The sequence below is a fragment of the Lissotriton vulgaris genome, chromosome 5 (genome assembly GCF_964263255.1).
Source record: "Lissotriton vulgaris chromosome 5, aLisVul1.2, whole genome shotgun sequence".
Taxonomy (NCBI): domain Eukaryota; kingdom Metazoa; phylum Chordata; class Amphibia; order Caudata; family Salamandridae; genus Lissotriton; species Lissotriton vulgaris.
In genome coordinates, this window is record NC_141693.1 from 905,177,871 (window position 1) to 905,195,999 (window position 18,129).

The window sequence follows — 18,129 nt, forward strand, 5'->3', positions numbered from 1 at the left end:
ATCGGGGGATCATTAGCGGCTTCTGCAGAAGGAAGTTTCAGCCCTCTTGGCCAAGGGGGCCATCGAGCGCGTTCCTGGGCCAGAAGTAGGATGTGGTTGCTACTCCCACTACTTTCTGGTACCCAAGAAGGGCAAAGGGGGCCTACGCCCTATCTTGGACCTACGGAACGTCAACGGCTTCCTCCTGAAGGAGAAGTTCAAAATTCTGACTCTGGCTCAGGTCTTGGCTTCCCTGGACCCAAGAGACTGGATGGTAGCGTTGGACTTGCAGGACGCTTATGTCCACATCCCTGTTCTGCCGGCCCACCGGTGCTACCTGCGGTTCACGGTAGGCCACAAGCACTTTCAGTTTACCGTGCTCCCCTTCGACCTTACCAGCGCCCCACGGGTGTTCACGAAAGTGATGGCGGTGGTCGCAGCTCATCTGCTCAGGTTGGGGGTTTCAGTCTTCCCCTACCTCGACGACTGGTTGTTGAATGCGGGCTCACCCCAGACAGTCATCAGCCGCCTCCAGACGACGGCAGACCTCTTGCACCAGCTGGGGTTCTCCATCAATGTGCCGAAGTCACACCTGTGCCCCTCTCAGAAGCTCCTTTTCATCGGAGCGGTTCTTGACTCTGTGCTGTTTCGGGTTTACCCACCCGAACAGCGGGTTTGGGATATACAGGCTCTGATTCTGGTCTTTCAGCCTTTATCCCAAGTCTCGGTCAGGTTGACGCTGCGGCTTCTGGGGCTGATGGCTTCCTAGATCCTTCTGGTGCATCACGCCTGTTGGCGGATGTGGGCTCTGCAGTACGACCTGAAGTTTCAGTGGGCCCAGCATCAGGGCAACCTGTCCGACCATGTCCTGATCTCGGAGGACACTGCGAGACAGCTGCAGTGGTGGCTCACGGACCGCGGTTGGGTCAGCGGCAGATTCCTCTCCCTTCCCCAACCGGAGCACGTAGTTGTGAAGGACCCGTCCCTCCAGGGCTGGGGAGTCCACATGGGAGAGGCGGAGATCAGAGGCCTCTGGTCTCCGGCGGAGTCCTGGCTCCATATCAACCTTTTGGAGCTGCGGGTGATTCGTCTAGCATTGAAGGTATTCCTCCCCTCTGTCCGGGGGAGTGTAGTGCAGGTGTTCACGGACAACACCACCGCCATGTGGTACTGCAACAAACAGGGCGGGGTGGGGTCGTGGACCCTCTGCCAGGAGGCTCTGCGCCTCTGGCAGTGGCTGGAACATCAGGGTGTGACCCTGGTGGTTCAACACCTGGCAGGTTCTCTGAACGCCAGGGCAGACGAACCCAGCCGCCGGTGCATGATGGATCACGAATGGCGTCTGAACTCGGACGTGGCGCAAGGTCTTTTTTTGCAGTGGGGAGAGCCTTGGTTAGATCTATTCGCCACCGAAGAGAACGCGCAATGTCATCAGTTCTGCACGTTGGAATTTCCAAGGCGGCACTCGCTCGGAGACGCTTTTCGTCGCGAGTGGAGTTGCGGTCTGTTGTACACCTTACCGCCCATACCACTTCTGCCCAGAGTGCTGAAGAAGATCAAGCGCGACCGGGCCCAAGTCATCCTTGTGGCTCCGGACTGGGTACAAAGGTACTGGTATCCCAAGCTACTCAGTATGTCAGTCGATCCCCCGGTTCGTCTGCCTCTTCAGGAGGACCTTCTGTCGCAGCAGCAGGGGACGGTCCTCCACCCGAACCTGTCCAGTCTCCACCTCCATGCTTGGAGATTGAGCGGCGACAGTTGAGGCCATTTAGCTTGCTCCTGAAGTCTGTAACATCATTCTGGCAGCCATGCGTCCCTCCACAAAGTCGGTATACGCCTGCAGGTGGAATAGATTTGTGGCATGGTGCACAGCAAAGGCTGTGGATCCTCTCTCTGCCCCTCTCTCTGAGGTTCTTCTCTTCCTTCTTTCTCTTGCCCAGCAGGGCCCTGCTCTGGGCACTATCAAGGGCTATCTTTCTGCCCTTTCAGCCTTCCTAAGGCTGCCTGATCAGCCATCTTTGTTCAAGTCCCCTTTTGTAAACCGATTCCTAAAAGGCATCACACACATGCTTCCACCTGTTCCCTTTGTGATGCCTCAGTGGGACTTGAACCTGGTTCTTACTTTTCTGATGTGCGCTCCCTTGGAGCCACTTCACAACTGTCCTATACGCCTTCTTACTCTGAAGACTGCTTTCCTGGTTGCCATCACCTCTGCCAGGAGAGTGAGTGAGCTCCAGGCTCTATCCTCTAAACCTCCTTTCCTTTCTGTCCATCCGGACAAGGTTGTGTTGCGGACAAAACCCTCTTTCCTGCCCAAGGTAGTCACAGCCTTCCACATCGGGCAGTCTATCACCTTGCCCACCTTATTTCCGCCTCCGCATCCCTCAAAGGAGGAAGAGAGGCTCCACCATCTGGACCTAAAACGTGCCCTCTCATTCTATTTGGATCGCACACGCCAGTTCCGGGTGGATGACCAACTCTTTGTTGGTTACGTGGGCGCTATGAAAGGACGGGCGGTGCACAAACGGCCCATTTCTCGGTGGATCGTGTTGTGCATCCAAGCGTGCTACTCTTTGGCTAAAAAGGAACCTCCTGTTGGGCTGAGGGCCCATTCCACTCGTGCCACGGCGACTACTACTGCCCTGGGCTGAGGAATCCCCTTGCAGGACATATGTCAGGCAGCTACGTGGACCTCGCTGCACACGTTTGCAAGACACTACTGCCTACAGCCAAGTCCGGAGGGATGGCTTCTTTGGACGTTCCGTCCTCCAGGACTTTATGGTGTGATTATTGGTTAGCAGACCCACCACTGGGGTTGGTATTACTGCGGTATCTATTCTAAGGTAAGGAATCTATCACTAACGTGTCTCTTTCAGATGCACAATTTACTACTTGTGTAACGATATATCTGTAAGAGACATTAGTTAGTGATAGATTCCTTACCGACCCACCCATCCTCCCCGTTCTGCGAACCGATATCTAGGGTTAAGGTCATCCCCTTTCAGGGCCCTAGTTTCAATGGCACCAGTGTTGGATTTTAGCATGGCTCTGCGTTTCTGGCGCGGAAAAGCTGGGTCTAAGAACTGACGCGAAGACGGCGTCAAGTGCTCCGACGACGTCATCACAGTGCCCACGACGCTGACGACGGACGCAGATCTGCAGACCACGCATACCGACGCACAAGGGTACTGCTACGCAAAAATTTCCGGATCCAGTTTGACGCCTGGGGATATTCTAATGGTAAGGAATCTATCACTAACTAATGTCTCTTACAGATATATCGTTACACAAGTAGTAACTTGTGCTTTAAGGAAGTTGGCCACCACATGTAAATTCAAAGATTTACGTGATGAAATTATTAGGGATCAACTAATGCTACCATCAACAAAAAGGTGCAAGAGAAATTACTGAACTTGATGGATCCCACATTAGACAAAGCAATTCAAATTGCTAAACATATTGAAAATACAACACAATATGTAAAGGAGTTAACTTGCACAGGAGCTCATGCTGAATCAAATTCAATTCAAAGACATTTATAAAGCGCGCTACTTACCCGGAGGGTCTCAAGGCGCTTGGGGGGGGGGGGGGGATCCGCTACTGCTCGAACAGCCAGGTCTTGAGCTTCTTCCTGAAGGAGAGGTGGTCTTGGGTCAGGCGCAGGTCGGCCGGGAGGGAGTTCCAGGTCTTGGCGGCCAGGTAGGAGAAGGATCTTCCTCCTGTTGTCGCTCTTCGGATGCGGGGGACAACGGCGAGGGCGTGGTTGGTCGATCGGAGGTGGCGTTTGGGAGCGTAGAAGTTGAGGCGGTTGTTGAGGTAACTTGGGCCTTGGTCGTGTAGGGCTTTGTGTGCGTGGGTGAGGAGGCGGAAGGTGATTCTCTTGTTGACGGGGAGCCAGTGCAGGTCTCTCAAATGTCCGGAGATGTTGCTGCGTCGGGGGATGTCGAGGATGAGTCTGGCTGAGGCGTTCTGGATCCGCTGGAGTCTCTTCTGGAGCTTGGCGGTGGTTCCGGCGTAGAGGGCGTTGCCGTAGTCCAGTCGGCTGGTGACGAGGGCCTGGGTGACCGTCTTCCTGGTCTCGGTGGGGATCCACCGGAAGATCTTCCGTAGCATGCGCAGGGTATTGAAGCAGGACGAGGAGACGGCGTTGACTTGTCTGGTCATGGAGAGGGAGGAGTCCAGGATGAAGCCCAGGTTGCGTGCGTGGTCTGTCGGTTTGGGTGCGGTGCCCAGGGCGGGGGGCCACCAGGAGTCGTCCCAGGCGGAGGGCGAGGAGCCCAGGATGAGGACTTCCGTCTTGTCTGAGTTCAGTTTCAGGCGGCTGGTCGTCATCCACTCGGCTACATCTTTCATCCCTTCGTGTAGGTTGGCTCTGGCGGTGGCGGGGTCGTTGGTCAGGGAGAGGATCAGCTGGGTTTCGTCGGCGTAGGAGATGATGTTGAGGCCGTGTTGGCGTGCGATGGCCGCCAGGGGGCTCATGTAGACGTTGAAGAGGGTGGGGCTGAGCGAGGACCCCTGAGGGACGCCGCAGATGACTTTGGTGGCCTCTGACTTGTACGGTGGCAGGCGGACTCTCTGTGTCCTTCCGTCGAGGAAGGAGATGATCCATTCCAGTGCCTTCTCTTGGATTCCGACGTTGCTGAGGCGCTGCACTAGGGTGCGGTGGCAGACAGTGTCGAATGCTGCGGAGAGGTCTAGGAGGATGAGGGCCGCTGTTTCTCCGTTGTCCAGCAGGGCTCGGATGTCGTCGGTGGCAGCGATGAGGGCGGTCTCGGTGCTGTGGTTGGCTCGGAAGCCAGACTGTGAGGGGTCAAGGGATCCATTCGTCTCGAGGAAGGCGGCCAGCTGCTTGTTGACTGTCTTCTCGATGACTTTGGCTGGAAACAGGAGTAGCGAGATGGGGCGGTAATTCTTGAGTTCAGTGGGGTCCGCTGTTGGTTTCTTTAGTAGAGCGCTGAGTTCTGCGTGTTTCCAGCTCTCAGGGAAGGCGGCGGTGTCGAAGGAGGTGTTGATGATGTCCCGCAGGTGGGGTGCGATGACCGCGTCTGCCTTGTTGAAGACGTGGTGAGGGCAGGGGTCGGTCGGAGATCCGGAGTGGATAGAGTTCATCGTGCTGATGGTGTCTTCGGTGTTGATCGGTGCCCAGGCGCTGAGGGTGGTGGTAGGGGGCGTTGGTGCGGTCATGGGGAGCGTTGGTTGTGTGCTGAAGCTGTTGTGTATGTCCGCGATCTTGTTGTGGAAGTAAGAGGCGAGGGAGTTGCAGAGGTCTTGCGATGGGGTGATGTCGTTGGATCCGGCATTGGGGTTGGAGAGCTCTTTCACGATGTTGAAGAGTTCCTTGCAGTTGTGTGCGTTGTTGTCCAGTCGGTCCTTGAATGCTGTTTTCTTGGTGGCGTGGATCAGTTGATGGTGCTTTCGGGTGGCGAGCTTGAGGGTGGTCATGTTGTCTGGTGTTGGCTCCCTTCTCCAGGCTTTCTCGAGGGTTTGGCAGTTCTTCTTGGAGCTCTTGAGTTCGTCGGTGAACCATGGGGCCTTCTTGCTGCCAGATCTGCTGGGCGGGGTCCTCAGTGGGGCGAGTTCGTCCGCGCAGTTGCTGATCCACTTCGTGAGGTTGTCGGCGGCCTGGCTGGGGTTCGCTGAGCTGGCGGGAGGGTGCTGGCTCAGGGAAGCGGCGAGTTGGTCGGCTGTGATCTTGTTCCAGCTTCTGCGGGGAACCTGTTGCTGGTGGTGTTGGGTCGTGGTTCTTCTGAAGCTGAAGTGGATGCAGCTGTGGTCCGTCCAGTGGAGTCCGGTGGCGTGGCTGAAGACGATGTCCTTGCTGGATGAGAAGACAGCGTCTAGTGTGTGTCCGGCGAGGTGGGTGGGGGTGGTCACCAGCTGCTTGAGTCCGAGGTTGGCGAGGTTGTCAAGCAGAGTGGTGGTGTTGCGGTCGTTGTTGTTCTCCAGGTGGAAGTTGGTGTCCCCGAGGAGGATGTAGTCAGCGGAGGGGAGGGCGTGCGGGCTGATGAAGTCGGCGATGTCTTCGCTGAATGGTGTGAGTGGTCCCGGGGGTCGGTAGATCAGGGTGCCTCTGAGGGTGGTCTTGGGGTCGGTGTGGATCTGGAAGTGGATGTGTTCGGCGGTTGTCAGGGTGTCGTCGGTGTTGGTCGAGATGCGGATGGTGTCTCTGTGGATGATGGCGATGCCTCCTCCGGTCTGGTTGTCGCGGTCTCTCCGGATGATCTTGTAGCCCTCTGGGATGGCGATGGCGATGTCGGGCGCTGAGGAGTCGTTCATCCAGGTTTCCGTGAGGAAGGCGACGTCAGGTGAAGTAGTGTCGAGGAGGTTCCAGAGTTGGACGGCGTGTCTGTGGACGGAGCGGGTGTTGACCAGGATGCACTTCAGGTGGTTGCTGCTGGTGTTCGGCTTGGCGGGTGCTGGTACGGGGCAGGTCCGGGTGCAGGCGAACTTGCAGGCGTGGCAGCTGAAGGGTCCGTGGGTGCGTCTCGGGGTTGCTCGGTAGCATCCCGGGATTCGGCCGGTGTTGAGTGCGTTGAGGGTGGCGGCGTCGTAGGTCCGACGGGTGGGCTGGGGTCCTCGGGGGCCAGGGGTCCTGGCCCTAGGCGCGGTCCAGGCGCGGACGGGCGCAGACAGGCTTACCTTTGGCGCGCCTTCGGCGCGCTTAGGGCACACCCGCTGCCCGTGCACGCTGCGCGTTGGCCACTCTGCCATATGAGGAGAGTGGGGGGGGGCGGAGCGAGGGAGGGGCAGCTGGGAGGGGGAGCGGGGTGGCGAATGGGGAGGGCGAGCGAGGGCAGGGGGCGGGGCCGCAGGGGGGCAGCGGCGGGGGGATGGCGGGAAACGCGGCCGGGCGATTAGGAGGGGGGGACACAGGGGGCTGGGAAAAACGGCGGCAAAGGAGGGCAAAGGCGGCGAGGCAAGGGGGCTGTGTAAAAAACGGCGGAAAAGAGGAGAGAAGGCGGCGAGGCAAGGGGGGGAGCACGCTGGTCAGGAGCAGGCTAGTGTCAGGAGCAAGCTGGTGGGAACAGCGAGGCAGGAGCGAGGCAGGAGCGAGGCTGGAGCAGGCTGGCAGAGGTGGCACCAGGGGACGGGCGCACTCACGAGGAGTGTGCTCGGGGGTGACCTGCCCGGGGGGACAGTGGTCACTGAAAGGCGCTGGCCCAGAGGCTCTAAGTAGTCTCGTGGGAGGGGGGGGCAGCTGGGAGGGGGAGCGGGGTGGCGAATGGGGAGGGCGAGCGAGGGCAGGGGGCGGGGCCGCAGGGGGGCAGTGGCGGGGGGGTGGCGGGAAACGCGGCCGGGCGATTAGGAGGGGGGGACACAGGGGGCTGGGAAAAACGGCGGCAAAGGAGGGCAAAGGCGGCGAGGCAAGGGGGCTGTGTAAAAAACGGCAGAAAAGAGGAGAGAAGGCGGCGAGGCAAGGGGGGGAGCACGCTGGTCAGGAGCAGGCTAGTGTCAGGAGCACGCTGGTGGGAACAGCGAGGCAGGAGCGAGGCAGGAGCGAGGCTGGAGCAGGCTGGCAGAGGTGGCACCAGGGGACGGGCGCACTCACGAGGAGTGTGCTCGGGGGTGACCTGCCCGGGGGGACAGTGGTCACTGAAAGGCGCTGGCCCAGAGGCTCTAAGTAGTCTCGTGGGAGGGGTGGGCAGCTGGGAGGGGGAGCGGGGTGGCGAATGGGGAGGGCGAGCGAGGGCAGGGGGCGGGGCCGCAGGGGGGCAGCGGCGGGGGGGTGGCGGGAAACGCGGCCGGGCGATTAGGAGGGGGGGACACAGGGGGATGGGAAAAACGGCGCCAAAGGAGGGCAAAGGCGGCGAGGCAAGAGGGCTGTGTAAAAAACGGCGGAAAAGAGGAGAGAAGGCGGCGAGGCAAGGGGGGGAGCACGCTGGTCAGGAGCAGGCTAGTGTCAGGAGCAAGCTGGTGGGAACAGCGAGGCAGGAGCGAGGCAGGAGCGAGGCTGGAGCAGGCTGGCAGAGGTGGCACCAGGGGACGGGCGCACTCACGAGGAGTGTGCTCGGGGGTGACCTGCCCGGGGGGACAGTGGTCACTGAAAGGCGCTGGCCCAGAGGCTCTAAGTAGTCTCGTGGGAGGGGGGGGCAGCTGGGAGGGGGAGCGGGGTGGCGAATGGGGAAGGCGAGCGAGGGCAGGGGGCGGGGCCGCAGGGGGGCAGCGGCGGGGGGGTGGCGGGAACCCTTCCAAAGTTGGATGGAAAGACCAGAAACATTTAGACATTATACTTAACCCCAACCATCTATCCCAAGTATTACTCACAGAAACCCTAGATAGTAATATTTGGACAACTACATTTCCCAATCTTTTTAAAAAAGAACTGGGTTGTCTTAAGAAATTTATACATCGGATAATTTTAAAGGAGGGAATTATTCCAAAAGTACACACGGTAAGGAGCGTCCCACTGGCATTAAGAAGTCCTTTAAAGGAGGAATTGAATAGATAGTGCAAGAAAGGTATAATTGAGCCCATAGAGGCATCAGAGTGGTTAAGTCTGATAGTTATCATACGAAAGCCCAAGGCAATATCCGCATGTGTGTGGATTTGAGAGACTTGAACCAATGTATATGGGTTGATCGCCATCCATTACCTCATATTAACGAAATGTTGTCGAGCATTGACAATGGTAAATTCTTTTCCACCCTAGATTTGTCAAGTGCGTACCATCAAATCCTGTTACACCCTGAGTCAAACATTTAACATCAATGCTGACTGTCTGTCTCGCTTGCCGGTTGATAAGTCTGGTGATGATAAAAATAATTTTGAGTCTGATGATTGGATAGTGGCTGAGCTTGTGAGTGTATGCCATGCCATTAGTGAAACTGAATGGAATCATGCCATGTTGGATGATGGGAGTATGAAAGGGGTTATTGAAATTTATCGAAAAGTGATGGTTGGAAACTTCATGAGGACACTGCTCAATACAAGGAAGTATGGGAAGAACTATCTATGGCGAATGTTGTTCTAAGACGGTGTGACAGATTAGTAGTTCCAATTTCATTAAGTCCTAAATTAATGGAACTACTCCATGAAGGTCACGGGGGCATGACTGCTTTAAAAAGGAATGCTAGAGATGATTTCTGGTGGCCAGGAATGGATAGACAGATCGAAAGGTTTGTTAGAGATTGTGTGGCATGTTCGCGCAGTGATAAGTCTCATGTTATACAAGAGAGTCCAATTCATCATGCAAAATTTCCTGAAAAAGCATGGGCTAAGGTAGCTATGGACATATGTGGTCCATTTGACATTTTGGGTGTAGGTAACAGGTACGCAATTGTTTTAATGGATTAGCTTTCCAAATGGCCAGAACTGACATTTTTGTGTGAAGTGGAATCCAGCAATGTAATTGAATTTTGTGAGGAAATATTCCACAGAGAAGGATGCCCAGCTGAAATACTGACTGAAATGGATCACAATTTACCTCAAAGGAATTTGCTGATTTTCTCACCAAATGGGGTATTACACACTGCAAAACTCCAGTATATCATCCCAGGGAGAATGATTTCATTGAGCGCTTTAATCGCGTGATTGGTGAGTGCATTCAGGTGGTTGTACAGAATAGTGGTTGCTGGAGAAATGAGATTAAAAATATGTTACGGAATTATACTCCACATTGGGTAACAGTTGAAACCCCTTTTTGCTTGTTGAAGGGCAGAGTACCTTGCTCTGTTGCTTTGCCTGCTTGGATGGGAAGAAGTGGAAGAAGAGTGGTAGATGAAAGTGCTTTGAGGTTGAAAGTAGAAGAGTATCAGGATCGGTGTGAACAGAGACACAATGACAAGTTGGTTAAATGACCCAGACATTTTGCAGCTGATATGTATGTAAGAGTGAATGTACCGAATGAGGTCGTACACTGCTCGTCCCATCAGCGTGTGAACCCGGAGCATGATGGTCGATGTAGTCGGTATCAGCGGGTGCGCTTCTACCCGGGTCTTGGGTCTTCAGGGTATTCAGTTGTTGTGCTTGGACACGTGTTTTGCGTTCATTAACGCTCATCAGGAGGGATTAGGCGTGTGCACGGGGTTGCTGCGTGGGCTGCCGAAAATGTTCGTAGGTCCAGATACCTCTTAAGGCGCGCAGATGCGTTATCTCGAGGTCGTCACCTCCACCGGCTCAAGGGAGCCTGTATAAATAGTGTGTACCAAATGAGGTCGCACACTGCTCGTCCCATCAGCGTGTGACCCCGGAGCATGATGGTCGATGTAATCGGTACCAGCGGGTGCGCTTCTACCCGGGTCTTGGGTCTTCAGGGTATTCACTTGGTGTGCTTGCCATCCCAGGACACATGTTTTGCGTTCAATAACGCTCATCAGCAGGGATTAGGCGTGTGCACGGGGTTGCTGCGTGGGCTGCGGAAAATGTTTGTAGGTCCAGATACCTCTTAGGGCACGCAGATGCGTTATCTCGAGGTCGTCAGCTCCACCGGCTCAAGGGAGCCTGTATAAATAGTATGTACCGAATGAGGTCACACACTACTCGTCCCATCAGCGTGTGACCCCGGAGCATGATGGTCGATGTAGTCTGTATTAGCGGGTGCGCTTCTACCCGGGTCTTGGGTCTTCAGTGTATTCACTTGGTGTGCTTGCCATCCCTGGCCACGTGTTTCATGTTCATTAACGCTCATCAGCAGGGATTAGGCGTGTGCACAGGGTTGCTGCATGGGCTGCCGAATATGTTCGTAGGTCCAGATACCTTTTAAGGCGCGCAGATGCGTTATCTCGAGGTCGTCACCTCCACCGGCTCAAGGGAGCCTCTATAAATAGTATGTACCGAATGAGGTCGCACACTGCTCGTCCCATCAGCGTGTGACCCCGAAGCATGATGGTCGATGTAGTCAGTATCAGCGGGTGCACTTCTACCAGGGTCTTGGGTCTTCAGGGTATTCACTTGGTGTGCTTGCCATCCCTGGACACGTGTTTTGCGTTCATTAACGCTCATCAGCAGGGATTAGGCGTGTGAACAGGGTTGCTGCGTGGGCTGCCGAAAATGTTCGTAGGTCCAGATACCTCTTAAGGCGCGCAGATGCGTTATCTCGAGGTCGTCACCTCCACCGGCTCAAGGAAGCCTGTATAAATAGTATGTACCGAATTAGGTCGCACACTGCTCGTCTCATCAGCGTGTGACCCCGGAGCATGATGGTCGATGAAGTCGGTATCAGCGGGTGCGCTTCTAACCGGGTCTTGGGTCTTCAGGGTATTCACTTGGTGTGCTTGCCATCCCTGGACACGTGTTTTGCATTCATTAACGCTCATCAGCAGGGATTAGACGTGTGCACGGGGTTGCTGCGTGGACTGCCGAAAATGTTCGTAGGTCCAGATACCTCTTAAGGCACGGAGATGCGTTATCTCGAGGTCGTCACCTTCACCGGCTCAAGGGAGCCTGTATAAATAATATGTACCGAATGAGGTCGTATGCAAGAGTGAAACCTGACACTATTCATGGTAAGGGTAAATCTAAATTATCTGATCAAAGGAGATGTGTTGAAATTTACTGATGGAAAGTGGTGGAATACCAATCTTGTAACCAAATGCAATGACACAGAAATACAAGAATGGTTAAAGTTCAATTCCACAAGAGTTTACAATCAGACAGCAATTTCTAAGGAAGCTCCAAGTTCCAACAAAGATGATTCTAACAGTGGGATGAGAACCAGTAATCGTATAATCAAACCACCTTGTAAATTACAAGATTATATTCGTGTTTAATGTTTATCATTATTTTTAAGGAAATAGGATATGTTGTATTCTTCTTTATTGCTGTGAATAATTTGTACATAGTTCACATGTGTTAGAATATCAAGACTGTACCTTCACAAGTGTATCCTAGCAACTGCTGTTGTGCTTCTAGAACGAGAGGGTAGAGAGAGAGCTGGAGAGCTGTGGATAACAGCTGTTGAGGGTTGCTGCACTATATCTTAAATAAACTCTTCTATTTATCTACAATTTGGGTCCTTTTATCTCTAAAAGAACCATAAATAAGATTTACTTCAGTCTTACTTTTAGTTTATCAATATACCCTTACGCAAATTAGGCATCTCAGTCACTGGTGAACAGCAGCACTTCATGAGGATAAGGATTACATTGACCATCTAAGTAAGATGCCACTTCAGATCTTTTGGCTTCCAGATTTTGCATTCAGTGGTCTTAGAGTATATGCAATTGGACCTGCCTAATTGCAGAACCTTAGCGTATCTTTAGTTGTTGCAGATGCACCAGTGTGCATCGTCTGTTGACAAGCGAGTGGAATGTAGACCGGGTCCATGCTGTTTATGGACAAGCTGCTTGGCCCCAGCCACTGGATTTTACCTACCACTTGTTCAAAAAGAGAAACATGACTTTCTTTCCCCAGAGAAACCCAAGGCCTCTACTTAATTGTCCAGATGTTCTGTCACAGGCATCACTTCATATTTCACCAAGTCTCTCCAGTGGCCCTGACCATCCCAGTGATCCAGTTGTCCTCCCAGTGTGGGGCAGATTATGTTACATTCCTAACCTTTAAGGATATTTGGAAAGATTCACGATTGTATCAGTGGGATCTGCATACAGTATGTTGGGGATACAAAACATAATCCCTCCCAATTCCTGCATCCTCAAAAACCATCTGGCCCATGTATCTGCTCAAAAATTAATTGTTTTGGAATGCTGAGACAAGCGGTGTACTTCAATGTCTTTCTATTACGGAATCAACTGTAGGCCTCCATCTCATTCTCTGTTTTAAGGGGTTGGTGAGCTTATTAAAATAAAATAATTTCAAGATCAACAACCTGTAAAATCTCTCAGTGATTCTCCCAGCCGTTATGGTATGTAATTTTTCCTCTTCATATTCAGTTTGAGATCCTAATGCTTGGCCTGAAATCTACACCTAGAATACTGTCAAAAGTCCTGCTGTGGGCGAGCTATCTTCATAAAAATTGACTATTTTGTCCATGCAGTTTTCTAAAGACAAGGCAGGAGCATGTGTGATGCATCAAACCATGACATATTAAAACACCAGTAGTGACTTTGCTATGTAACCAGTGTGTTGGGCCTTGGAAAGATCATTCTGCAGATGTTGTTTTTGCCAGTGGTTTAAGCAGAGTGCCATCCCATCCAGTATACCCACAGCTTCAGCCACAGCCTGTTTCAGATTCTTGGAGGCATGGTAACCTGGCAACGTAACCTCCAGCCCAGCAGGAAGAAGATAATTGTCTCAAGGCTGTCAGGAGATCGCCTGGTGTGACTAAAACTATTGTGGGTTTACGTACATCCTAGTTAGTTGTAGAGAGTGCTGCATTTTACCTTTCAGTCACTTCCGAACACTGCAGTTGAGAAAACAAGCACAATGGGAGGGAAAAAGTCGAAGGTGAGAGTCCAGTTGGTGAACAGAAGTTCCTAAACTGATAATTTTAGATTATATACCCTGAGAGGAGATCAGCCTAATCAATCCCTTTTCATACATTTTCTGAATGTCAGTGGCTTGGTTTTGCCCTCAGATCTTGGACATTATATTGTTTGGGACCATGATTTCCTAGAGTCCTACTGACAATTTTCATCTGTTTAAAGACTCTTACGTGATGATGTGTAGCTCTATGATGCAAGGTCTAGTTTGGCTTGCATTAAGGTGGTAGTTTCTGCAGATCTCCTAGTTTTTTGCTGTGACAAGCCTTGTTTATGGTGTAAGTTCTTGATTCCTGACTAAGGTGATAACAGTTGTAATAGTGATCAGAGGCAGTCCCCATCCGTGGCCTGTGTGATGTGTTCTTCATAGCTGGAGCCACTGCTGCCAACTACACAAACAGTGAATCTTGGTGTCGTATGATATCAGTGAGGCAATAAAGTAATGGCTGCTTTCTGCTTACCTCACCTCTAGATACCTTGCATATCCCTAACCCTGGTTGTACTCCAAATGTAAGCTTTTGGCTGTGGTTATGGGGCATCCTTGGGGAGCTCCCAATTCATACATTATTCCTTTTTTTAAACAATTTTTTATTGAAGTTCTTTGGTTCTTAAGGTCTGAACAGTTATAAACAATATCAAATCAGATCAAGGCAAACATGAAAACAGGATTACATTCAGAATACAAAAAATACAAAGAGCTACATTTTTTTTACATGACAAAAGAAAACAAGTCCCTAATTGCTCAAAAAACGATCCCCAAATTTTTTCAAAGTTCCTCATCCCTCCTATCCGTTGTGCGTATAAGGATTCACTTCTTCTAACATTTCTTATTTTTTGCAACCAAGCTTGGAACAGCGGGACCTGTGTTGATCTCCAATTTTGCAATATTAACGACTTTGCTACTGCCATTACAATATACAACAATTTGACCGTTTGATCAGCAAATTCTAATTCAAAATCATATCCATAAAGCATTAATTTAACATTATACGAGATCTGAATCTTACAGTCAACTTGTAGAAAATTAAATATCTCATTCCAAAAGGATACAATTTTAGGGCAATCAGCTATAGTGTGGTACCAATTAGCGGGGGGAAATTGCTGACATCGAAAACAATTAGCAGATGTATTAACGTACATTTTTTAAATAACCGCTGGGGTATAGTATAACAACCATTTATTAAAAAATAACATTCTTCTCCAATTAGCACCACGCAGCACACTAAAGTTTAAATCATTTAGCGTTTTCCACACATTTACAGAGAGAACATGATTCTCTTGATCTTGCCATTTTTTAATAACTTTCGGGGAGACATCTATCTCGATATGGAGAGCTAAACAGCGTTTCCATTCCCCCAGGTTCTTTGACTGTATAGTCACAAACAAATCTTCCCAAAGCTGAATCCGTAAACAGAGATTTCTTGGGTTCAGCCGTTCCAGCATTTTATGAATCAAAATATAAGAACCTATTAGCAAATAATTCCCCTGAATTAATTGTTGCATCTCGCCGGGGGTTAACCAAACTTCATCCCTTAAAAAATCTGATAAGTTGTTAAATCCTCTATGATTCCATTGCGAAACGATATCTGAACTTATTTTAATCTCTGTATAATTGAAGACATATTTTAAAGGGGTCTTAGAGTTGAAACGCGGAAGGGAGTATCTTTTAAGAATAGCATCCTGTTGTTTAAAGAACAACTAATTCATACATTATTGACAGACAGTGAGAGGATACACTCTTACAACCAAAAGCTGCCATTTACAGTCCTGTTAGCAATGTGCATCATTTGCTTCACAGTTAAGGGAGTATTTAGTTAAAGTCAGAGTACCCAATATCATGTCAAAAATATATTTAAATTAATGGCGGGAGCGATGAAAATCCACAATTAAAGTCTTGGTGGAGGTGGCTTTCTATGCATGTCTCTGAATAAAAGAACATCTTATATCTCTGAGGACAATATATATGCAGCGTTTGACATCACTGAGATGAATGTGCTGAATGGTGTTTGATTGTCATTGTATGAGTTTTGTTTGTCAGAGAGTACATTTGCTTGGCAGACCAGGATATCAGCAAACACAAGGAGATGATGGATGGACTGCTGAAACTTTTCAGACACTTACCCCCAGTTACAGATCTGGGTTGAATCCATCATCTTTCTTTAGCTCACTTTGTCACCCGAGTTCAGACCCAGCCATATGCAAATCAGTCTTGACCCTATGCCTCATGGGAACAGTCCAGACCGAACTGTCAAGCCAGGTCTTCCCTGGACCAGAAACATACATCCTGGGACCGGGTTCGGGGTAACATCCCTCATCAGCCAGGCTATCTTGAGTCCAATAGCAAAGTGAGCAAGGTACCCACATCTGGGCATACCCTGCCAACTTAGGACAAACAAAGCAAACACAAGGAGATGATGGATGGAGTGCTGAAACTTTCAGACAGTTACCCACAATCACACATCTGGATTGAATCCATTATTGTTCTTTAGCTCACTTCACCACCCCAGTTATCAGGCCACGTTTCTTATATACACCTTTTTGCATCAGATGAGAATGTGTTATCTCTGTGGTTATTTAATGTTTCTTTTTGTGGAGGATTGTGGAAAGGATGATGTGCTCTGCCCTTCACCTTTTCTTTCTCTGTCCCATTTCCTATCAATTGTCGTAAATAAGGAGGGAGGGCGCTCATAACAGTGAATTATTGTAAAGAGTAATGGTTCTTTCTTCTAGGTCCCTTTATGGTTCACCACAGAGTGGATCTTACCAGGATGCTCTTCTTCTCTTGGCCTCTAAGTGCTGGCAGCAAGTGTTGTCAATAGGTTGCATTGTTTGAAATGAAAGTTGAGTGCACCTAACCTATGCACAAGTGTGCTGCTGAATATCTACTAGAATAATAAACACAATGAAAGATGCCTTGAACACTGGAAGAATCCAGTGATGCATATGCAGCTTAGACACGCCGAGATTCCAGCATCAAATACGAGAGAGTATTAGCACCATATTCAAAGCCTGAACATGATAGTAGCTAAAATGTCAATTTTAGATGTTAGAAAAAAGGTTAAAACCAAGAAGATAGTTTGGTGTCTTCTAGGAAGTATATAGGATGCTACCTGGTGGCTTTAAATAATGTACAGCATCCAAATGACTTTAACAGAGGCCATGCTGGTACTTAATGGCTCATCCCTGAGACTTTGATGGCATGTAGTCCTTCAGTTCCCGTAACAGGAAATATTTATTAGTTTGATCTCTTCCATAATGAAAATAAGCGGTCAACCATTAATACATTTGTGGAACCTTTGGACAGATCAGTAATAGTATAGCCATTCATTCCTTCCCATGTTGCTTGGTAGGGTAGGCAGACAAAATATTTATTTATAAATATCGAAATACAATAATATCGATGTTTAAATATCGAAGGTACAGAATATAGAAGGTAAGTAATATCGATTTTTTTAATATCGATGGGACAGAATTTCGAAGGTAAGTAATATCGATTTTGTTAATATCAATGTTAGTAATATCGATCTTACTAATATCGATGTTAGTAATATTGATGTTACTAATATCGATTTTTATATGATTCTTATGTATATTATTATGTATTTTTATATGTAATTTAATAAAATTTTGTATTTTAGTACTGTAGCGGGTTGTGGGTTTATAGGAGAATAGGGTGGGAAGTAATTTAATTATACTAAATTAATTATTACGCTTTAGGAATTATAAAATATTTAAATTAATTAGTAATTGATTTTCCTTAATTGGTAATTATTTAAAATTAATTGATTAATTGATAATTATGTTCTGTAGCGGGTTATGGGTTTATAGGGGAATAGGGTGGGAAGTACTTTACATGTAATTAAGTAATAATGTATTTTAATTCATTGTTTTTGTTAATTATATTATTGTTAAGTAATTATTAATTGCTTATTAATTTTTAATATTTGATTAATTAATAATTATGTTCTGTAGTGTGTTATGAGTTTATAGGGGAGTAGGGTGGGAAGTAATTTAAATGTAATTAAGTAATAATTTATTTTAATTAATTGTTTTTGTTTATTATATTATGGGTGATTAATTATTCATTGATAATTAATTATTATTAATTGGTATTTATTATTAACTAGCAGCCCGCCCCGATGTTGTCCGGGGCAAGGAGGCTTCAGGGCCAACCGCCCACCTAGGCCCCCGCCCGCCCCGGCCCCCGCCCGCCCCGACATTGTCTATGGTCTAGGAGCCACCTCCCGACCCGGTCCCCTGCCGCCCCGACATTTTACGTGTCCCTTTGCCTTACCTGAGCCGCCGCTCCTCCCCGTGCTCCTGATTTCACCGCCGCTCCTAGCCGCTCGTCACCGCTCCTCCCCGCCTGTCCGCCGCTTCTCCCCGCCTGTCCGTCGCTCCTCCCCGCGCTCATGCCCGCCGCTCCTCCTCGTCATCACGCACGTCACGGCCCGCACTACATCGCAGCCAGCGCTACGTCGCGGCCGGCGCTACTTCCAGGGGACTACTTTTTTTTGAAAGTTAAATTTTTTAATTTACGTTTAATTTCGATTTTATATAGCCTATGTCCATTTGCAAACCCTGACATTTTCAACAATGTATCGGGTGTGTGGATTGGCGCTGTGGTACCTGAGTTTACCTGGCTCAAAGCTTTGTGTTCTCTCTTTATAATAGTAGTATAGATTTATTTTTACTTATTTATTCATTGGTAATTATGTTTATGATGATTAATTTTTTTATATTTTAAAATATTAATTTATTTATAAGTATG

At 49.5% G+C, this 18,129-nt stretch overlaps 1 protein-coding gene across 1 annotated transcript in view; it reads left to right on the forward strand.

The window, feature by feature from the left end:
• The window catches only part of CC2D2B (coiled-coil and C2 domain containing 2B), a 1,912,120-nt gene that overhangs the window by 1,669,709 nt on the left and 224,282 nt on the right, over positions 1–18,129 (forward strand). The gene's annotated exons all lie outside the window — the stretch shown is intronic.